Source organism: Zingiber officinale, chromosome 9A (assembly GCF_018446385.1).
Source record: "Zingiber officinale cultivar Zhangliang chromosome 9A, Zo_v1.1, whole genome shotgun sequence".
Lineage (NCBI taxonomy): Eukaryota > Viridiplantae > Streptophyta > Magnoliopsida > Zingiberales > Zingiberaceae > Zingiber > Zingiber officinale.
Window position 1 is genome coordinate 41,287,207 of NC_056002.1, and position 24,353 is coordinate 41,311,559.

General features: G+C 40.7%; 2 long non-coding RNA genes across 4 annotated transcripts; both read right to left on the bottom strand.

Moving 5' to 3' along the window:
• Positions 1–14,979: 14,979 nt before the first annotated feature.
• On the bottom strand, positions 14,980–23,421 carry LOC122020068. 3 transcript variants are annotated; one of them, XR_006122088.1, is made up of 6 exons: positions 22,604–23,421; positions 22,422–22,515; positions 20,610–20,808; positions 20,272–20,314; positions 15,189–15,246; positions 14,980–15,031 (listed from the first exon to the last, which is right to left on the bottom strand). It is a non-coding gene; the product is annotated as an uncharacterized LOC122020068 (long non-coding RNA). The 3 variants fall into 3 exon arrangements; XR_006122087.1 differs by having other exon boundaries at positions 20,711–20,808; positions 22,604–23,420; XR_006122089.1 differs by lacking the exon at positions 15,189–15,246 and having other exon boundaries at positions 14,995–15,031; positions 20,711–20,808; positions 22,604–23,420.
• On the bottom strand, positions 16,086–20,120 carry LOC122020069. Its single transcript, XR_006122090.1, has 3 exons — positions 16,796–20,120; positions 16,614–16,707; positions 16,086–16,146 (listed from the first exon to the last, which is right to left on the bottom strand). It is a non-coding gene; the product is annotated as an uncharacterized LOC122020069 (long non-coding RNA).
• Positions 23,422–24,353: the final 932 nt, after the last annotated feature.

Consider the following 24,353-nt stretch of genomic DNA (forward strand, 5'->3'; position numbering starts at 1 on the left):
AGCCACCCAACCACCACAAGAAATCTGAAATCAAACTCTATCAACCACACTTGAACAACAAACTACAATATTCAAATCGGTCCATGATCTACAACTAAGCACAGTTTAATCAACTCAAACTCAAATTCCAAACGCATACCTCTCTATTGATTCACAGCTGAACCAACTAGCAGTCGGATCAATGGCCAGAGTATAGTCGAAGCTGCTGCCCTCTGCATCAATTATCCCTAAATCAACACTTAGTATAGTTCCTTCCCTCTAGTATGATCCACAACAAAAATCTACCCTGCTCCGATATCTCTCATAATCATTTAACCCTTACTCTACAAATTGTGTTACCTCTTTAACACGAATCTTAGCTCCTCTTATGGAAATCTCAAATCTCTGACTCAACAGCTCTCACAGCCTCACATGTCGCTCATTCGCTATAGTGGATGAAATCTAGCAAGGGTTGGGGTCGCCGAAACTCTAGATCTGCAACTAGAGAGTGTCAATCAGACCATATATGTAGCTGGCAGTTGGTAAGAAAGAAGAGCAAAGGTAGGGAGGTCACACCGTACCTTCTAATCGTCGAAAGATTAGCGATTGATCTACGTCACAGCAGGTGTCGACGATTGCTAGCGTCATCAACGCTCCGGTGTCGACACACATCAACAGATGATGGCCCCTAGCAGTTGGCTAGGGTGACTTTACGCCAGCGGTGATGAGAGATCGGTGGAGACGGGGAAAAGGTGGTGTTGAGATCTCGACGACGAAGAGGAAGAGGTAGGGTCGGCTACATGCTAGGGCACAGCGTCGGGTGGCGCTGGTGGTCGGTGACGAAGAGCTGATGGGAGAGGGAGGCTCTACCGGTGCGGGGTGAGCGAGGCCGGCGATCGACCGACGCCGTTGCGGGCTTCGGATGGTGGCGCGAGGAAGCGAAGGGGAGAAAGGGAATCGGCACCGCAAGAGGGAGAGGAGATCGGAATAAAGAAGGCTTCGGCATGGAGAGTTTTTAGGGCACGGGTAAGGAAGAGAAAAGAAATTATAAACTTAGGTATTTTTTATTAAACCCTAGATTAACTTCCTCAATCAACTTCCACCTCCGGGTATTCCAAACAGGTTTTTTCCCAAATCTATAAATGATCCCCTTAAAATACGTCAAACAGACTCTGAAAAATTCCCAGAAAATTCTAAAAAATTCCTGAAAATCCAATAAGATTATTTGTCCAATAACCTTATTATTTAATTATTATTTGAGTGTCATATTTTACACTCCTCACAACTGGTCTGTGAGGGTGGGGCGCTACTGGACTACTAATTTTACTTAACTATCCTTGTTCACATGTTGATAGTGATTCCTAAAACTCTCGGAGAACTCAAAACATACAATTAACTAGCAGCGGAAGACTAAATGACTCATCTAATACATTCTACTCAACTCATTGTTAATAAATTCTTATGCTAAATCCCAAGGCTTCTATAGTCCAGGCATCACACATCCATCCGCACCTCCTTGTCGCCTTCCTTTGCTATAACTTTTCCTTTCCTTTATCTGCAGTAAGAGGAAATGCAACTATAAGCAAAATTGCTTAGTAAGCGCTATCTAACTCACAAAACCCGAATATGCATGTGAATAAAATAAATCTAAAACTGAATGCTTTAAAGGAAATACTACACATGCTCATCTAATAGCAAACGAACAAGACATGCTAAAATGCTAAACATGTAAAGCTTATTTCACTTGTTCAAAACTTATCCTTTTGTACTTCAAAATAATAAGTTTAACTGAACTGATACATAAACTGAGCTAAACTGATACTAGGATAATGCTGAATCTAAACTGTATTCACGTAACTGATTTGTGAAGTTTTGAAAACTATTTTCATAATAGATAAAAATAATAATCATGCTGCTGATGGGCCCAGCAACTGTACTTGCTATGCGCGCATCCCTAACTAGACTCGAGGTAGCTAGTCCCGAATCTAGTAGGGGTTACTAGGTTATCTAAACCTAGGGACGACTATGGGAGTCCAACCCAAGGACAACTGAGAGTCCAGCATACTAGGTTATCTAAACCTATGGACGACTATGAGAGCCTAACCCAAGGACAACTGAGAGTCCAGCACAGTGCCACTGATAAAAGTAAAATATTGATTTATAAGTTGATTTATCTTAATTACTTCTTCTTTAAATGCCTTGGCATTTTAACGAGCACCTTGTGTGCCAAAATCCCTAAAGTCTTGACTTTGGGATCTACTTAAGGCCTTGACCTTTTTCTTTTTTTCTTTATCTTTCTTATACTTATTAATACCTCTAATAAAAGAATGCTTCTTTAAAAACTGAAATGTTTAAACAAATTCTAACTTTGAAATGCATAAACAAAAATCTACATACTATGCTAATCAAAATTCTCCATACTATACTATTCAAGATTCTGCATTCCATACTACACTATTTCTGCATACTATGCAAACATAAATTCTGCACTATAATACTTAACCAAACTGCACTATAATATTTTTCTTTAAAAACTGCACTATAAGTTCCACCAAAAATCTGCACTACAAGTTCCACCAAAAATCTGCACTATAAATTCCACCAAAAATCTACACTACAAGTTCCATAAAAAATCTGCACTATAAACTTTAAAGAAATCTGCACCATAAGCTCTTAAGAAATCTGTACTACAAGCTCTAAAGAAATCTGCATTTTAAGCTCTAAGAAATCTGCACTACAAGCTTAATTAAAATCTGCACTATAAACTTATATAAAAATCTGCACTATAAGCTTAATTAAAATCTGCACTATAGGCTTAATTAAAATCTGCACTATAAGCTTAAATAAAAATCTGCACTATAAGTTTAATAAAAAATCTGCACTATAAGCTTAATTAAAATCTGCACTATAGGCTTAATTAAAATCTGCACTATAAGCTTAATTAAAATCTGCACTATAAGCTTACATAAAAATCTGCATTATAAACTTAATTAAAATTTGCACTATAAGCCTACATAAAAATCTGCACTATAAGCTTAATTAAAAATCTGCACTATAGGCTTAATTAAAAATCTGCACTACAAGCTTAATTAAAATTTACACTATAAGTCTACATAAAAATCTGCACAATAAGCTTAATTAAAATCTTCACTATAGGCTTAATTAAAAATTTGCACTATAAGCGCTTCTCATGCTTCGAATTCAAGAAGAACAAAGGTCCGAAACTACTCCTACTGCAGGTGAGAAGCACTTACCTTGCTTCTTGGACTCACAACCGAACAAGAAGGGCTTCTAGGACCTTTGCCGACCGCCGAAGATGATGCCCTAACTCCCTTTTGTTTTCTGCCCAAGCTCCGCCGTCGCACGCAGAATAGAAGGAGAGAATGGTTTAGGTCACGGGAATAAAACCCTCTCCTAACTTATCCCTTTTATAACCTAATATTTCTGTTAACTCCTTAAATAAATTTTTATTTTTTTTCTAAACAGAATCATTGCTTGGATTCTTGGTTAGCCAAATCTTTGACCAGGTCAGAGGTCACGGGTTCGATTCCTCAGCCGAATCCTTTTTCTCCTATTTATTTCCTATTTATTAATTACTGCTTAAATAAATTTTGTTCCTTTTTTTAATCAGTATCGCTCGTTGGAACACTTGGTCAGCTGTGCTTTTGCTAAATCAGAGGTTGCGGGTTCGATTCATCAGTCGAACCCTTTTTCTCCTATTTATTTCATATTTATTAACTACTGCTTAAATAAATTTGTTCCTTCTTTTATTTAGTATTGCTCGTTGGAACACTTGGTCAGCCGTGCTTTTGCTAAATCAGAGGTTGCGGGTTCGATTCCTCAGCCACCCCTTTTATTCCCATTTATTTTCTGTTTCCTATTAACTATTACTTAAATAAATTTCATTACCCTTTTTAATCAGCATCCTTCGCTGGGACACTCGGTCAGCCGCGTTTTGCTTAAGGCTTGACTCGTGGGTTTAAATCTCGGCTGCAACCCTTTTCTTCCTATTATTTCCTGTTATTAACTTCTACTACTTAAATACATTTCATGCTTCTTTTAATTAGCAACGCCTGCTTGGGCTCTTGGTCAGCCGGATTCGCTTAAGAGTTTGCTCGACTAGAGGTCTTTGGTTCGAATCTCGGCTTGGACATTATTTTTGTTGAAACTTCTTTCATTTAGTAAAAATACCAAACCACCTCCAAAAATTGTGTAAAAATACTCTAAAATTTTTTTAAAATCTCTAGAATTTTTTTAAAGTATTTCTAAATATTTTTAAGTACTATTAGGACTCGTAATGAGGAATTTTGGGTCGTTACAATATGTAAGAGGTTAATTGATAGATTAGTTAACTTGAAAGTGTTTGGTTAGCAGGAGAAGGAAGGGTGGGCAGCAGTAGACCATCTTCCGACCGTATCCGTCTGGTCGTGAGCCACCATTAGCCACGACAGATTTGGTGAGTGTGTGGAATGTTTTGGTTAATTCCTAACTCTATATGGGATTGAGTTTGGTTATTTGAATAATAGTAGATTTGATTGATTTATATTCTACGTTGCAAAGTTTTGATTCAATTTGAAGTAGACTATTGAACTTGAAGATATTCAGCATGACTTACAATAAAGGAGGGTACTTTTTTCTTGGCCTCTATAGTTCTTTGAACTTAGTGCATGGATTATCTTATGGATTAGGTTGCTTTATCTTGACTCCACTCATATTTTTCTGCATTTGATACTTATATGTTTGAACTTAGAGATGCTCTTTTTATTGTCTATACAGTCTCATTGTTTAATATTCCTATTCTATAGGGTACACACGTGTATGGTGTGCATGATAGGAATTGGATTAAGATTGTTTATACATAGTAGCATACACACATGTATGGTTTGCACTATAGAAATTATCATGCTAATTATGCATATATTAGTGTGCACACGTGTATAGGTAATGCTACGTATTGTAGTTATTGGTAGACACATGTTGGGTAGTTTCATGCATATAGGTATATGTGATTGATGGATCATGATTCTAGATATACCTATGTTGTTATGTGCACACATGTCCAATATGAGTAGTTGGAAGTATCTTGTTGATTATACTTATATTGTATGTACATACATGTCTGGTGAGTATTATTGGAGGCTTCTTATCGATTAAACCTATGTTGAGGGTTCACATATGTCGGGTGTGTACCGTTGGAAGTATCATGTTGATTATACCTGTGTTGTGTGTGTGTCTGATGTGTACTTTAGGAGGATCATGTTGATTATACCTATGTTATTGTGTACACATTGTCTGTTGTGTACTACAAGTGTTGTTGCTTATTATATATATTATATGGTGGACACCTATTGGACCTTTTCATACTTATAGACTTAGGTGATTGATAGATCAAGTACTGGAGGTGCTTATGTGGATTGGCATGTTGCATTGATGATGATCACGTCGACATCATGATTATTTACATCATGTTTATTATTGCACTATATGCATGTTGACGACCATTGCTCCCTTACGGTATGAGCTAGTTTGACTACCATTGCTCCCATGTGCTATGATTTAGTTTGACGGCCATTGCTCCCTTTTATTCAGAGCCAGTCAACAGTGATTGTGATATGTATACCTTGCCAATTAAGTCTCTTACGAGTGGGTGACCGACTATGATGTTCAGAGAGTTAACAATGATCTATCAACTAAGTCTTCTGCTGGTGAGTGACCCACTATGATGTTGAGAGAGTTGACAGTGGAGTTGATATGCTTACTAGATTGTTATATCCTTAGTGACCCATGCGTTATCTATGGTAGAGTGTTCTCACACAACCCATAGCTAGATAGCTACATCCTGTCTACCCACGGGTTATCTGTGATACAGTGTTCTCATATAGACAGGGACCTTGACAATTTGGACTGCACATGGGTTATCTATGGTAGAGTTTTCTCGCACAGTCCCTAGCTAGATAGCTAGATGTCTTAGTCATTTGTATTACCTGTGGTGGAGCATTGCTCCCATATATGTTGTATTGCTTGTGGTGGAGCATTGCTCCCACATATATTGTTTTACTTTTGGTGGAGCGTTGCTCTCACATTTGATGATCTATTATGATTATATGTATGGGAATATGTTGGTGCAGGAAGCACCAGATGATCAAACCTGTGTTTTGATAATGGCAAATGATTCAAAAGTTAAGATGTCTTATTGTCTAATAAGGTTGACTGAGCTTGCATGAAAGTCCTAAGTTGTCTTAGGCAAAAGTCCTAGTGGATTCTAGGCAGGTGGAACACCCTAGGGGGTGGTAACCCTAGGTCCTAGGGGGCGGTAACCCTTGGTGATGAAAAGTCCTAGCTTCAGTTAGGCAGGTGGAAAACCCTAGGGGGCAATAACCGTAGGTCCTAGGGGGTGGTAACTCTAGGTGGAAAGTCTTGGTGGGTCGAGCACTTCGGACAAAATCCTATAGTCGAGGACTCTATGTTGAAATCCTGGTGGTCACAGACCGAGTGGAAGTCTGGGTGGGTCATGGAACGGACGTCCAACATAAAGACCAGAAGTCTCGGACGCTGAGCAAAAGTCCAGTCGGTCTGGAAGACCGATCTGGCAACAAGTAAACTCTCCTAAAAGGAGTAGTGAGGACATATTCCTAGAAGAGGGAACAGTAGGCGTCGGTTCAACCTAGAGTTTCAATGAAACTCAAAGTCAGAACCGGATAACCAGAGGCTGTCAAATTTCATATTATATATGTTGTTTTTTTATCGGACTAACTTTATTTTGCAAAAAATAAGGAGCTGGAAAAAGTTGGTTGGCCTCTCGGAGTTAGTTCAGGCACCCGGAATCCAAAAGTTATCTGCAAGCTGATGAGGCACGCGTCGGTTGGCAAAACCATGTGGTCTAGGCGCTCGGAATAGCCTATAAAAGTAGCCTTTGACCAAGAGTTTAAGAAAAACATTCTGAACAAGTTCCGCTTCTTCGAGCTGCTCAGAAAAGGTCTCCTCGATGCTCGAAAGCTGCCGAGAATACGATTGTGCTAAAGATTCAACTCTCCAAGTCATCAGTATTGTTGTATTTCAAAGTTACTTGTACTTCAATTGTAAATCATTTGTAACATTCGATTGAGTAGTGATTGTCCATCGAAAGCACTCTCACGTGCGGGCCTTGGAGTAGGAGTTGCCACAAGCTATGAACCAAGTAGCTCTTAGTATTTAAGATTGTTTTGTTGTGTCTTTATTCCACAGCATATCTCCGAGTTTTATTTTAAAATGAGAGCAATTCACCCCCCCCCTAGCGGAACGATCCTACGCCTTTCATTTTTCCCTCCAAAACTATTTTTGAAAATTTTATTTTCATCTTTTCACCATTGGTCAGTATTGACAAAATATCACACTTAACAAAATTTGAAATAATATTTTTTATTAATATTTTATTATTTTTCTCCGAAATTAGTGAATTGCTTGTTTTATTTTTCTCCTGCACTACTAATCCAAGACCAAGTCTTGGAACATTTGTTATTATTTTTTTGTGTGCGAGATTCATTTTAATGGCCTACCAAGATGGGAAAAGCACCGCATGCCTACCACTCTTGTACAGAGAGAATTTCGGATACTGGAAATGTCACGCCCCCAAAGGAGCCCCTACCGAAAAATTTCGGCAGCACTTCCCTAGTATCGGTGACAATATGAAGCATAAATACATACAAAATACATCAGCCACATGCGGCTGGAATATATACACAACCACGCAGTTATTGTAAGATACCGTAAAATAAAATAATAAATGTTATTGGACGAAAAATCTTATTGGATTTTTCAAGAATTTTTGGAAATTTTCCGGGATTTAAACGGAGTCCGTATGTCCCGTTTTGAGGGGATAGATTCGGGATACAGTAGAAACCTGTTTGAAATACCCAAATTAAGTGGGAGTTGATGGAATTAATTAATCTAAGCTAATAAATTTATACCTAAGTTTTAATCTCTATCCCTAATTTCCGTTTTCTCTATTCTTCCTCCCCCGATCCCGTTTCTTCCTTGCGCACGCGCGAAGTCGCCTCTGTGCTGATCGCCGCAAGCTCACCACCGCCGGTAGCAGTCTTCTCCGGTGTACCTCAGCGGACCCTTCAGGTCGAGGATGTCCCGATTCCTTGTCCTCTCCTCTCCGATTCCTCCCTTGCTGTCGCGCCACCGTCGCTGGCATCTCGATCGCATCGATGCACCGCCGACGCCGTATAGTCACCGAGCCTCCCTTCTCCTCCGCTGACTGCCTGAGTCCATCTAACCACTGTCTCCCTTCACCGAGTGCTTTCCTTTGCGCATATGGGTCTTCATCCGTGAGGGGAACCCGTGCCCTAGCTGCTTCCCGTGGATGCCCATTGCGTCTCCTCATCATCGGATCTTGGATCAGGGAGGTCCAACGCCATCTCTTTCCACCGGAGTGTTGACTATATTTCTTGGAGCCTAGCCTTAGCCGGGATCAGCACCACCTTGTTCTTCTTCCTCACTATCGCCGGCCAATCAATTGGTGGTTGGGGGATCTAGTACGCTGTACTGAGGTAAGATTTGCCATGAATTTGAATGATTAAGACCTAATTTCCATTCTATGAGCTAGAATGTTGGGATTGTTGGTTGACGGTTTTGTAGCTCTAATTGGTACAGATCATCGACAAACAATCTCAAGCCACCCACCATAGGACCAATCAATTTGGGCAATCCTAAATCAATAAGTTAAGGGATCAATCCAAGAAAGGGTCTATGGAGGTAAGTTTTGGACTGTTGATTAGGGTTCCATCAAATTCATTATTGTGCAATTATTTCCTGGACTGATCTTGGAAAGATAAGTATGTGTGTATGCTCTTGTAGTTTTCGAACAGGGGATCATAGTGCCATGGAGCCACTGGATTTGTTGCCATACCTCAAGGTGAGTGTTTTCTAGTGATGTACCTATGGTATTCTCATTAGTATGATGCTAAATTAGGTTTTCTAAGGAATCTAGGGTTTTATGCTTGCTTAGAATATAGGTGGTGAGTAGATGTATTGATTTAACTCATATTGATATTAGATTATGGATTTTTGGATTGGATGAGTTATGGGTGGGATAATTGAAGCATGTTAACAAGAAGAGTTAACTAATTGAATTGGATTAATTCATGAGGAGTTTTGATTGGATTAATTGATGGTTGTGGATTATGTTTGGTTTAGAAGGAGTTGGATTAAGGATGGATTTAATATCGTATTGGATTTGGATCACTAGGTGGAGTTAAACATGATCGTTATTGGTATGTGTTGGATTGATTGAGGATTGTTTGGAGGATTAATCAGAGATCAGATTTAGTTGGAGTGATCCTAGTTGGGTTAGGAATTTTATTTAGCTATTTAATCATATGAATTTAGTTAAATGAAATATATGTATTGATTTATGCAGAACTTTGATATGGGATGTTCATTTCGATATGGGTGGTTCTATTGATACGAGATATATCAAGGTGGGTATTGCTTCCTTAGCCTCTATGTAGATTTTCTTGTACTTAGTGCATGGTTATTATTGGATGAATTAGGCTTCTTTATCTTATATCATGATCGGTTGCTGTTTTTCCTGCATGATACTTATGCTTGACCCTTGTGATGATCTATTTAATTCATATACAGTCTCCACTCTTGATATCTACTCTGTTGTGATTACACGTGTAGAGTATGTCTTGTAGGGATTGTCGGGTTGTTGGTATTCTCATGCTGATTGAGTATATGATGTGGACTGTACATAGGTGGGTCTGTGTTATAGGAGTCATCTTGTTGACCGTGCATTTACATGTGGTGTGTACATACGTATTTGTCATGTACTTTTGGAGGAGTTATGTTGATTGTATGTTTGGGGTATATACACATGTCTGTTGTGTTTTTACTGGAGGATACATGTTGATTGTACTTATATTTTGTGTACATGTTTCTGGAGGATTATTGGAGATTTTTGGTTGATTATACATGTGTAGTGTGTACATATGTTTGGTGGGATACGTGGAGGTATCATGACGATTATACTCTTGTTGGAGGTATTTATGAGGTTTGGGGTTGTTGCATGGATGATGATTATATATATATATATATATATCATGTTCATCATTCATTGCATCTGATGATCATTATCTCCCTTATGGTTGAGAGAGTCATCAGTTGGTTGGGAATAGCACCACACACTCGGCCACTCATGGGTAGTGGTAGCTGGAGCAGTTGCTGCTAGTCCTGTCGTGCCACCCGGCCACGAGGTTTTTGTGAGATCCGGCGTTGTGAGCAGTCAGGGACCCTGATACTATATAGCTAGATAGTTACTAGTGGACTGTCCGCCTCGACCACTATATAAGTGGGCTGGAAGGTAGTACAGTCGTCACAAACCCAAGCCTCTCAGCCGTACAGGGGTCGTGGTGTCTGGAGAGGTGGCGGGGGTGACCATGGAGCATGCATGCACTTTTACATATGATGCGCGGTGCATCTGGGGGGATATATCTGCATACATGCCTAGTAGATACTAGTTGCATGTGATTGTGATTTGTTGCGTTTGATTGAGCTATGGTTGTTGCATATGGTTGCCATGCTGCATACATGTCATTTATTTTACATGTATATGCAGTCGTATTTATATTGCATAGGTGTCACGGGTATATCTGTTGCAGATCCGATGAGTTTACTGATCATTGTACCATGTGTCGATTCCAGATTGGGTATGTATCTGTCATTATGTTAGTTATGATTTGTACAGTTTATATGTCAGTTATGTTTAGGTGCATTGATTATGATAGTATGATCATGTTCTTTATTCCCTACTGAGACTGTATACTTGTGATCTCCATGTTTATTCATAGATCATGCACTATCTTTTCTATTACCCGCTGAGTTACCTATACTCACCACCGCATGTATACATTTATGTTTTCAGGTAGCTTGTAGATGGTTGGTGTCGCTCGGAGTATCCTGTCTGCCGGGTCCTACGTCACATCCGAAGATCGTGCTGGTTTTCTTTTGTATATTCTTTTCTTATTTTTGGCATTGTATTTGTGTATAGCCATGTGGCTATCTTTTGGTTTTGGTGTTGTATTTGTGTTTAAGCCGTGCCGGCATGCATTGTATTTATTTGTGGTGTGTGGGTTTTCCTTCATTTTTCCGCTGTGTTTTAGTACAGCCATGTGGGCTGTTTTATATATAACTGCGTAGTTGTGATTGTTTCATTCCAGCCGAGTGGGATGTTATTATAACTGCGTGGTTGTGTATATAAATATTCCAGCCGCATGTGGCTGATGTATTTTGCTTGTATTGATGCTTCGGATTGTCACCGGTACAAGGGAGATGCTGCCGGATTTTTGTCTGGCAGAGACTCCTTTGGACGCGTGACAATTTAGTGGTATCAGAGTGAGGTTACGATACCTGTTTTGTTTTGTGTTCTATATTTTTAGTTAATCTGATACCAATATTTGGTATCAGAGAATGTCTACGATACTTGCTATGCGTTTTAGATTTTTCGAGATTTATCTGATACTAATTTTTGGTATCAAAGCAGGTTCGATGCTTATTATTCGTGTTTTTGGATTTCGTGTCTTGATTTTCTTGTTGTGACTTTTGGGCTTTGGGACCAGGCAGCTGCAGGACATCTCCAGGCTATAGGAGGTATGTTTGCATATTGTTATCATACATTTTTGTTGGTGTATGTATTGTTGTCCATCATAGTTTCTTATGACGTGTGTTAGTACTCTTCTGTTAGTATCTGCCTATTTGTTTGTACCATGCATTTCATGGGTGGGGTCAATCACTGATCACGGTTGACCCTAATGGAGATCAAGGATTTACAATCTCAGGGGATTTCCTCATATCATATTATTAGTAGTATTAGTGTCTGTTACTACTAGTTGGTTGAGAGTCAGAGTCACATACCTGTCTCTATTATTATTAGCTGGATAATGGATGATATCTGTATGCATATATTGGCTCAGTTTGTATTACTCCGGTTGGTTAGATCAGTTTAGGATTGATTTACCTGATCGACTTGTGCAGTGGTGGATTGATTTATCTTAGTTGGTTTCGTACTCCTGTTATTTTGATTAGTAGAGTATTGATTTACTCTTATCGATTAGGTGTAGATTCCCTCGTTGACTGGGGTAGTGGGGATCGATTTTACCTTAGTTGATTTTGATGAGGATTGATTTACCCTTATTAGATTAGTTAGTTGACGATCGATTTATTTAGCAGTTCGATCATTAGGGTATCGTCATACTCTATTTCTAGAGATTCTGATCTTTGGGGTTACTTGTGCTTGGTTAGATATTTGGGAGACACATTTGAGTACATGACTTGTACCAGTGTAGAAAGGACTGAATTGGCCGTATACCATTATCGGCTTAGTCAGTCTATAGAGGATCGATGTATCCTATTCCACGGGGACTTTGACTATGGATTGTCTGTACCTGGTTGGGGGCTTAGAAGGTACATTCAGATAGGATACCGCACGGTGTGGAAAAGTGTAAAGCTACGTGCTTAACACTTTGAGATACAACCGTAACTAGGTATAATTTCAGACAATGATCTTCGAGGGGTAGAGCATCGATTGACAGATATTTTGATCAGTTATTTAGTTGTAGTGTTCCTCTATCTTTGTGTTCATTGCTCGATACTGGAGGTTGTTGAACCTCAGGGTGGAGCAATCACAGTATGATGGGGTACACGACAATGGTTAAACGACTTAGCTAACATTGTCTCTATCAGGTGGCTTAAGACTTTGACCACGTGATCATTTTACCAGATCTTGTAGTCTATATCTCATACGAGAGGGTTTGACTTTTTATCGGTATTTGTCGAGGGACATATATAGGATGATTATGAGGGTGGTGGAGATACTCTCTTGATAGGTAGACTCTTAGTCAGGAGATTGTGTGACCCTTTGACTTTGGATTGACATTCCTTTACTGTGGATGTTTGATTATCAGAAAAGATGAGATGATGAGAGTTGACAGACTTTTTGGATACATTTAGTTGTTGGCAGTAGGTGTTGAAGGTTGGATGCTTTCCTTTTTCTCTATCTTTGTGTAGGAGACTATCCGGTATGATTGATTGATGTTGAGGACGATTTTGATTTGGTGGATATTGTGAGATCAGGTGTGATGATATGTTATTTGTTGATGATCTATTGGTGGATATTTGGTTTGGTGATCTGCTATTTGGTGCTTGATGTTGATAGTGACATGGAGTGTGGTCTGTCAGTGATATGTATGGTTTTGTTGATTTATAGTTGGTGATCAGGTCACAGATTTGTCGAGGATCTTACGGTTGAGAATGTCTGTTGTATGGATATCAAGAACCCTTGGTTTTATCATTTAGGTGTACAGTGACCTGGATGTTTTTATGGACTCGAGGTACTTGGTATTCCTAGGGTGATTGGATCAGTTTTCATTGTCTTCATTGATTATGTTGTGATCTTTTTCCGAGTCGAGATTGATTACGTACACTATCTTTGCATAGTTCTAGAGATGTTTCGACGGGAACATCTATATGTGAAGTTAGTAGTACGTATTGTAATTGTCTTTTACGAGTTTTGGGACACGTTGTGTTTAGTAGAGATATATCAGTGGATCATAGATAGAAGCTATTACCAGTTGGGAGTATGCGTAGTCTTTACCAGAGATTCGCTATTCCTTTGGTCTAGCTGGATATTACCGGAGATTGGATGAGGGTTTCTCTAGCATTGATATGTCATTGATTGGACTGTCTAGGAAGGGAATAGAACTTTCTTGGACGGATGCTTACGAGATCAGTTTAGATAGTTGCACATGTCTTAGCGGTACTTTCTAGTGTAGACGGATTTGCACTCTACACAGATGTATCATATTTGGGGTTTGGTGTAGTTCTGATGTAGCATGAGCGGAGTAGTTTCGTGCCAGTAGTTAGAATTCTCGTGTAATGAGAATGAGATTCTTTATTTCCATGGGAGATCATGTGTATTCTCGAGTCACTTCTTGTCCGGGAGGAGTTACTGCAGGAAACACATTGATCTGGATTTGCGATAGATCCGGGTGACGCCTGATGTATAGAGACTTAGAGCATTCCTATTGGTTGAACGACATGAAAAAGACATCGCAGATTTTGTAACTTGATGTCTAGCATGTCAGCAAGTGGAAGCTGAACATTGGAGACCAGTAGAATTGTTTCAGTAGACTCGTATGTGGGAATGGAGTTGGGAGCATGTTTTGACAGATTTTGTTGTGGGATTATCCAGGACATGATGATGATATGATGGTTTGGGTAATCATTGTTGGATGATGACTTTACTCCCTAGCTATCGATTTGTAGGGCAGATTTTTTTTTTTGGATTGAGTAGTAGGATGGACTTATGACTCCCAAAGTCATCGTTATTCACATGGAGGTGAATCATTACAGTTTGAGAGTTGTTCATTATACTTGGAGTGAGTGGTATATGAGTTGTTGCTTGGATATTACCCTTGGATAAGGATCCCTGAGTTGATCAGTAAATTTGAGGACCAAATTTTTATTAGTGAGGGAGAATGTAAGATACCGTAAAATAAAATAATAAATGTTATTGGACGAAAAATCTTATTGGATTTTTCAAGAATTTTTAGAAATTTTCCGGGATTTAAACGGAGTCTGTATGTCCCGTTTTGAGAGGATAGATTCGGGATACAGTGGAAACCTGTTTGAAATACCCAAATTGTCACGCCCCGAGAGTAAGGTTGTCCGACGGAAATCGGACAACACCTCCCCTGTAGCAGTGACAAATGGAACCGGTATACATCACCAACATATATTACATATGCAAATTAAATCACAACCACGTAGATAATATGCAGCCCACACGGCTGTAAGGTAACGAAAACTCACCGCGGGCCGGCCCGGCTTGACTCCTCGACAAAACAACCAAATACAAAATAACAAGTCCACAGCCCAATTATTACAATGCTAAATTCAAAGGTTTAACTCACAATAAAATGAAAACCAAAATCATAGTATCGTCCTCGAATGTGACGTGGAACTGGCGGACAGGATCTCCAAGCGACTCCTTAAATCCTTTACCTGCTACCTGGCGAAATTACCAATATACGGGATGGTGAGTATAAAGACTCAGCGGGTAATAGACAGATAGTGCATGAGTATAGTAAAGAACTAGAGATGCAAAGGTATACAGTCTCGTATAGAAATAGCAAATACTATAATGATATCATAATAAGTGTCCATACCTGAAACCATATCCTAGGCTAGTAGTAAGGTAAAGTGTAGTAAAGTCTTGCAACAGTACTGCTCATAACAACATGGTATCGTGTGAGGTATATACATGTAAACAGTAAACAAGTCAGTGTCTAAACACAAATCACAGGTATAAATCTCAACCTATGTAAACATAACAGCATAAATAAACAACAACAGCATAAGCTAGTAACAACAGCATAGATAAGCAACAACAGCATAAGTAAACAACCAGCAGATATAATAACAACAGCGTATGTACGGATGGTCATCCCGCCCACCTCTCTACACCACGACCCCTGTATGGTCGAGAGGCCGGATCGATGACAATCAGACGCCACTACTCTCGGAGTGACCGAGTGGAGTCAGATAGGTGAATAGCTACGTGCGACGGGTCCCCCGCATGACTCACCGCCACTACCCATGAGGTACGAGTGTGGCACGATACCTAAGACACTCCAACCGCCACTACCCACGAGTGGCCGAGTGCGGCACGCACGCCGATGACCCTCTCAACCACAAGGGAGACATGGTCACCGAGCTTTGAATCAAGCTTCGAATATCATATATATATTTTTTTGAGCTCGAACTCAAATGTAAATAAACAGCAATCAAAGCAGGTAAACATGGTATCAGGTGTCCATATATCCAATACCTACTATCTAATGTCTGGTAACTGGTATCCAATACCTAGTAATATAGTATCTGCTAAATATCATGAATAGCAACGAGAGACTGTATAGATACAGAAACGAGTAGCTCAAAGATTGAGTGGAAGTATCAAACGCAAGAAAAATAAGAGTGGAGTCAAGATAGATACAACAACTATCTGAACATAAAGCTCATGCACTAGGATCAAAATACCAAAGAGACAAAACAAGAAGTACCCGCCTTTATCTGTCGATCGTGTCCCGAAATCCGACATCGAGATGCTCGTCTCGAAACAAAGTCCTGCGATCACATAGTCTATTTAGCTAATTACATAGGAAGTAAATAACCAAACAGAATCCCTATTCTAATTAGGGTAACGCTAATCAAACATGATCCTTGAGTAATTCCCCAATCAACCTTAATTATACTACAACCTAATTAAGTTAGGTTTACACATAAATCACCAATTAATCCAATCATTTAATCCTTGAGTTTCTCAACTTAACATGAATCCATTAATTCATTTACAATCCAATCCTGGCATCAATCATCAATAAACAACCAATTCTATAATATGCTAATAATAATCATGCATCCACCTATATAAATCATTCACCAAATAACCATTATGAATCCAACATACATAGTTTATCCACGAGATCAATTGCTAACTAGCAATCTGACAACTAATATAACTCATGAATAAATTCCTAAATTCCAATTTCTAACACAGGATCAACCCATTTCATTACCTAAAGATAACATACCTTAGCTTCCTCCAACAATTTCAGATCTGACCCAAGAACAATCTCAACTAATACAATCCCTGATCATATTACACACAGAAACATCTCCAGCAACCTAAACCGAACAATCTAACATGAGACTCAAAGAGGAAAATCTTGAAAGAAACTAAATCAACAAAGAAGCAACGATCGAATGATTATACCTCACCAATTATCTGATGGAGCTGCTCCATGTCCACCAGAGAACCAATTGGGGCAACAAGGCAAGGTCAAGCTCACATTAGGGTAGACGACGACCCACGGTGGTGGAAGAGCCTCACTGGTGACGACCAGTCCGCCTGGAATGTTGACATCGATGATCGATGATCAGCACTGTGGCAAGCACAACCAAGGCACAGCGTCGGTGATGGCATCACGTGGTGTGGGAGAGGGGAAATCGACTCACGGGCACAACCCCACTGCCTCCTGCTCGTGGCCGGAGAGGGAAAACGACGGCGGCATCAGGTGCCCTTCGAGGCGACAGAGAATCGGCGATCTGGCGGTGCGGATGGCCAGGCATGGGCTGCAACTCAGAGAGAAGGACAACCGTAGCAAACGTCCGACGATCCGTGGAGATGGCAAGTCCAGCCAACGATGAGAAGATCAGTGCCGGCGAACTCGGGATTGTGGCATCGGAGAAGTGAGAGGCGTCGGTGAAGAGGTAGGTTCGACGCTCGGTGTGCGTCTACACCGGCCACGGGCTGCTGATGGTTGACGGCTTCGACGATGCTAGGTCACGCAAGACTGTGCCGCACATAAGAGGATGACACCTCCTGCTCTTGGCTGAAGGCAGCCCGTGCAAGGTAGGGCAACTCCGGGAGCTTGGCGGCAGATCCAGCTCTGGTGATCGAAGGAGAGGAGGTGGCGGATGAGAATAAGGAGAGTGAGGGGCAGCGGTGAGATCTCGGCGACAAGGAGCAAGAGGGAGGAAGGGAAATGGAGTGGTCGGCGTGAGATTAGGGCATGGTGAGATTGGGTGAGATTTTTAAACCTAGGTTCAATAAATTAAACCCTAAGTTGGTTTCCTCAATCAACTCCCACTTTTAGGTATTTTAAACGGGCTTCCACTTATCCTATAAATGATCCCCTTAAACTACGCCAAACCGACTCCGAAAAATTTCCAGAAAATTTCTAAAAATTTCTGTAAAATTCCAATAAGATTATTTGTCAAATAACCTTATTATTTAACTATTATTTGGGTACCGTATTTTACATTCTCCCCCACTAATAAAAATTTGGTCCCCAAATTTACTGCTCTACTCACGGATCCTCATCTAAGAGTAACAACCAAACAACATACTCATATTCCCCTACATCCAAGTATCATTACAAATCTCCAACTGTCAAAGATGACTCTGTGTGTTATGAGCTCATCCTGCTTCCGCTACTCTCACACTGCTGTCAAGCCAACTGTAAGTAAATCAAACATCTCCAAAATCCACAACACCTAGTATCAGCAAATCCTCTAACATCCACATAACGTGCTCCGACTGTCCATCTGTCATATGGTGGAAACCTCCACTTCAACAAAGCTCCACACTCACAATGCTACAAACTCTTCGAGATACGTGAGGTGAATCATGGATCTCAATCCAATATAACACTCAAAGATATACCATGTGGTCCGATAATCTCTCTAAAATAAAACCCTCCTACTCGATCCAAAGAATCTGTTCTACAGATCGATAGAAAGGAAAATAAATCTAGTCAACCAATCAATGATTTTCCAACACATCCTATCCTCTTTGTGTCTCGGTAATCCTACAATAAAATCCATTATAACATGCGCTCAACTCCATTACAGTATCCGAATCTACTGAACTAATCTTACTAATCTTCGATGTTCAGCCTCCACTTGCTGACATACTAGACATCAAGCTACCAAATCCGCGATGTCTTTTTTTTTATGTCATTCAACCAATAGAAATACTCTAAGTACCTATACATCGGGTGTCACCCGGATGTATCACAAATCCATATCGAGATGTTTTCCTACAGAAACTCCTCCTGGATAAGAAGTGACTCAGGATCACACCTAACCTCCCACAGATATAAAGTATCTCCATAATTCTCATAGTCGTACCGTAAGTGTCCAACAATTGTCGATAAAAATATCGAACATCCTGATCTAAAATATAGACTTCAAGACCTTTAGTAAATGATCGTGTGTTCAAGGTCTTGTAACCCATACTACGATTGCTCCACCTACGGTTCAGTAACCTTTAGTGACGAGCAATGGACACAAGGGTAGAGGTGTACCCTCAATGAGTAGCTAATCGACATAACTGCCAATGGTCACTCTGCTACTCGAATATTATCATCTGACATTTCCATTCAGTGAAGGTAGAATCTCGTAGGTGTTAGGCAACTAACACCACATACTTTGCATCCCTACAGATCATATATCAATATGTATCATTGAGGATATTTACCTATGTCCAATCGGTCCATGAGTCAGGATCTCCCATGGGACAAAAATAGACAAATCAGCTAATCATCGCCTTATAAATCATCACGCCTCCCAAGGAGGTAGAGAAGTACTCTCTCAAACACCTCAACATAATCACCGAGATATGTTGTTCTCAATAAATATTTTCTTCATCTTCCTTTATATGGTGCCCAGTCATATAAAGGATACGCAGCTAACATCATCATTTCTTCATCAGTACAAGTCATATATCTGAATGTACTCGTCATCTCATACACCTATATAACAAAGGTATCACGTAAGCGTTAAGCAGATAGCTCTATACTTTTTCACGTCAATGGGGGTCACCTATCCCAAATGTACCCTCAAGGTCATCCTACCAGGTACATACAGTCTATGGTTAAAGTCTCCATAGAATAGGATACATCGATCCTCTACAAACTAGTCAAGCTAGTAATGGTATGCAGCTAACTCAAACAATTCTTCGTCTGTACAAGTCATGAACTCAAATGTAACTTTTAGGTTATCTAACCAGCACACATAACCCAAGGATCAGAATCTCTATAAAATAGAGTGAGTCGGTCTCCAACTGACTGAACTACTGACCGAACTAAGAACATAAGAAAGGGATCAGTCCTCTACTGACCAAGTCAACAACGGTAAATCGAACCTCTATAGGCTAAAGCAACTAGAATAAGTCGATCCTCTACTAATCAAACCAACAGAGTAAATCGACCCTACTAAGCAAGTCGACAAGGGTACATCGGTCCTCTACTAACCGAAGCAATAAGAGTAACTTGGTCAGTCCTCTACTATCCACAACAAGAGTAAATTGATCCTCTATGAACCGAACCAACTAGGATGCTCTACTAAGCGCAACAAGAGTAAATTGGTTCTCTACGAACCGAGGAAATACGAGTAAATTGGTTCTCCACGAACCGAAACAATATGATATTTAGCAGATACTAACCACTACTAAACTAGTGATAGCAGAAATTAATAACACTAGTGGTATAATAAAAGAAGTCCTATGAGACTATATTCCTTGATCTCTAGTAGGGTCAACCGTGATCAGTAATTGACCCAACACATTTGATGGATGCTACAAACAACTGGATAGATACTAACAAAAGCATACTAATACATGACATAACTAACATAACAACTATCCATGCATTAACAGAAATGTAAGATAACAATATTCAAACATACCTCCTATAGCTTGGAGAATCCTGTCACTGCCTGGTCCCAAACCCTGAAAAGTCACATTGAGAAACCAAATCACGAAAAACCAAAATATAGGAAATAGGCCTCATAAAACCTGTAGCTCTGATACCAATAAATTGTCACGCCCCGAGAGTAAGGTTGTCCGACGGAAATCGGACAACACCTCCCCTGTAGCAGTGACAAATGGAACCGGTATACATCACCAACAGATATTACATATGCAAATTAAATCACAACCACGTAGATAATATGCAGCCCACACGGCTGTAAAATCAAACACAGCGGAAAACAAGCATAACAAGTATAAGGTAACGAAAACTCACCGCGGGCCGGCCCGGCTTGACTCCTCGACAAAACAACCAAATACAAAATAACAAGTCCACAGCCCAATTATTACAATGCTAAATTCAAAGGTTTAACTCACAATAAAATGAAAACCAAAATCATAGTATCGTCCTCGAATGTGACGTGGAATTGGCGGAAAGGATCTCCAAGCGACTCCTTAAATCCTTTACCTGCTACCTGGCAAAATTACCAATATACGGGGTGGTGAGTATAAAGACTCAGCGGGTAATAGACAGATAGTGCATAAGTATAGTAAAAAACTAGAGATGCAAAGGTATACAGTCTCGTATAGAAATAGCAAATACTATAATGATATCATAATAAGTGTCCATACCTGAAACCATATCCTAGGCTAGTAGTAAGGTAAAGTAGCAAAGTCTTACTCAAGATCGCTTCATAACTACATGGTATCGTGTGAGGTATATACATGTCAACATGAAGAAGTCGATGTCTAAACACAAATCACTGTATAAATCTCAACCTATGTAAACATAACAAAGATAAATAAACAACAACATAAGCTAGTAACAGCAAGATAGATAAGCAACAACAAAGATAAGTAAACAACCAGAGATATAATAACAACAACAGATGACGGATGGTCATCCCGCCCACCCTCTACTACGACCTGTATGGTCGAGAGGGGATCGATGACAATCAGACGACACTCCACCGCCACTACTCTCGGTGACCGAGTGGGATAACAGTAAGTAGTGAATAGCTACGTCCGCGACGGGGTCCCCTGCGCCCACGACTCCACCGCCACTACCCACTGAGTGGTAAGGTGGCACGATACGACAAGCGGACACTCCAACGCCACTACCCACGAGTGGTCGGGGCGTCTGCCAACGACCCTCTCAACCACAAGGGAGGACACGATGGTCGTGCACGCAATGATGCACGATGCGAATAACGATCATCATCATATATATATATAATGTAAAATAGGTACGCTATCGGCGGCGACTCAAAGAAGGTGTGTAAATAAACAAAGAATCAAAGTGTAAACATGGTATCGGTGTCCATATATCCAATACCTACTATCTAATGTCTGGTAACTGGTATCCAATACCTAGTAATATAGTATCTGCTAAATATCATGAATAGCAACGAGAGACTGTATAGATACAGAAACGAGTAGCTCAAAGATCGAGTGGAAGTATCAAACGCAAGAAAAATAAGAGTGGAGTCAAGATAGATACAACAACTATCTGAACATAAAGCTCATGCACTAGGATCAAAATACCAAAGAGACAAAACAAGAAGTACCCGCCTTATATGTTGACTCGAAATCCGACATCGAGATGCTCTCGAAACAAAGTCCTGCGATCACATAGTCTATTTAGCTAATTACATAGGAAGTAAATAACCAAACAGAATCCCTATTCTAATTAGGGTAACGCTAATCAAACATGATCCTTGAGTAATTCCCCAATCAACCTTAATTATACTACAACCTAATTAAGTTAGGTTTACACATAAATCACCAATTAATCCAATCATTTAATCCTTGAGTTTCTCAACTTAACATGAATCCATTAATTCATTTACAATCCAATCCTGGCATCAATCATCAATAAACAACCAATTCTATAATATGCTAATAATAATCATGCATCCACCTATATAAATCATTCACCAAATAACCATTATGAATCCAACATACATAGTTTATCCACGAGATCAATTGCTAACTAGCAATCTGACAACTAATATAACTCATAAATAAATTCCTAAATTCCAATTTCTAACACAGGATCAACCCATTTCATTACCTAAAGATAACATACCTTAGCTTCCTCCAACAATTTCAGATCTGACCCAAGAACAATCTCAACTAATACAATCCCTGATCATATTACACACAGAAACATCTCCAGCAACCTAAACCGAACAATCTAACATGAGACTCAAAGAGGAAAATCTTGAAAGAAACTAAATCAACAAAGGAGCAACGATCGAATGCTTATACCTCACCAATGATCTGATGGAGCTGCTCCATGTCCACCAGAGAACCAATTAGGGCAACAAGGCAAGGTCAAGCTCACATTAGGGCAGACGACGACCCACGGTGGTGGAAGAGCCTCACTAGTGACGACTAGTCCGCCTGGAATGTTGACATCGATGATCGATGATCAGCACTGTGGCAAGCACAACCAGGGCACAGCGTCGGTGATGGCATCACGTGGTGTGGGAGAGGGGAAATCGGCTCACGGGCACAACCCCACTGCCTCCTGCTCGTGGCCGGAGAGGGAAAACGACGGCGGCATCAGGTGCCCTTCGAGGCGACAGAGAATCGGCGATCTGGCGGTGCGGATGGCCAGGCATGGGCTGCAACTCAGAGAGAAGGACAACCGTAGCAAACGTCCGACGATCCGTGGAGATGGCAAGTCCAGCCAACGGTGAGAAGATCAGTGCCGGCGAACTCGGGATTGTGGCATCGGAGAAGTGAGAGGCGTCGGGGAAGAGGTAGGTTCGACGCTCGGTGTGCGTCTACGCCGACCACGGGCTGCTGATGGTTGACGGCTTCGACGATGCTAGGTCACGCAAGACTGTGCCGCACATAAGAGGAAGGCACCTCCTGCTCTTGGTTGAAGGCAGCCCGTGCAAGGTAGGGCAACTCCGGGAGCTTGGCGGCAGATCCAGCTCTGGTGATCGAAGGAGAGGAGGTGGCGGATGAGAATAAGGAGAGTGAGGGGCGGCGGTGAGATCTCGGCGACAAGGAGCAAGAGGGAGGAAGGGAAATGGAGTGGTCGGCGTGAGATTAGGGCACGGTGAGATTGGGTGAGGTTTTTAAACCTAGGTTCAATAAATTAAACCCTAAGTTGGTTTCCTCAATCAACTCCCACTTTTAGGTATTTTAAACGGGCTTCCACTTAGCCTATAAATGATCCCCTTAAACTACGCCAAATGGACTCCGATAAATTTCCAGAAAATTCCTAAAAATTCCTAAAAATTTCTGTAAAATTCCAATAAGATTATTTATCAAATAACCTTATTATTTAACTATTATGTGGGTACCGTATTTTACACAAATTAAGTGGGAGTTGATGGAATTAATTAATCTAAGGTTATAAATTTATACCTAAGTTTTAATCTCTATCCCTACTTTCCGTTCTCTTTATTCTTCCTCCCCCGATCCCGTTTCTTCCTTGTGCACGCGCGAAGTCGCCTCTGTGCTGATCGTCGCAAGCTCATAACCGCCGGCAGCGGCCTTCTCCGGTGTGCCTCAGCCGACCCTTCAGGTCGAGGATGTCACGATTCCATGTCCTCTCCTCTCCGATTCCTCCCTTGCTGTCGCGCCACCGCCGCTGGCATCTCGATCGCATCGATGCACTGCCGACGCCGTATAGCCACCGAGCCTCCCTTCTCCTCCGCTGACTGCCCGAGTCCATCTAGTCACTGTCTCCCTTCACCGAGTGCTTTCCTTTGCGCATATGGGTCTTCATCCGTGAGGGGAACCCGTGCCCTAGCTGCTTCCCATGGATGCCCATTGCGTCTCCTCATCATCGGATCTTGGATCAGGGAGGTCCAACGCCATCTCTTTCCACCGGAGTGTTGACTATATTTCTTGGAGCCTAGCCTTAGCCAGGATCAGCACCACCTTGTTCTTCTTCCTCACTATCGCTGGCCAATCAATTGGTGGTTGGGGGATCTAGTACGCTGAACTGAGGTAAGATTTGCCACAAATTTGAATGATTAAGACCTAATTTCCATTCTAT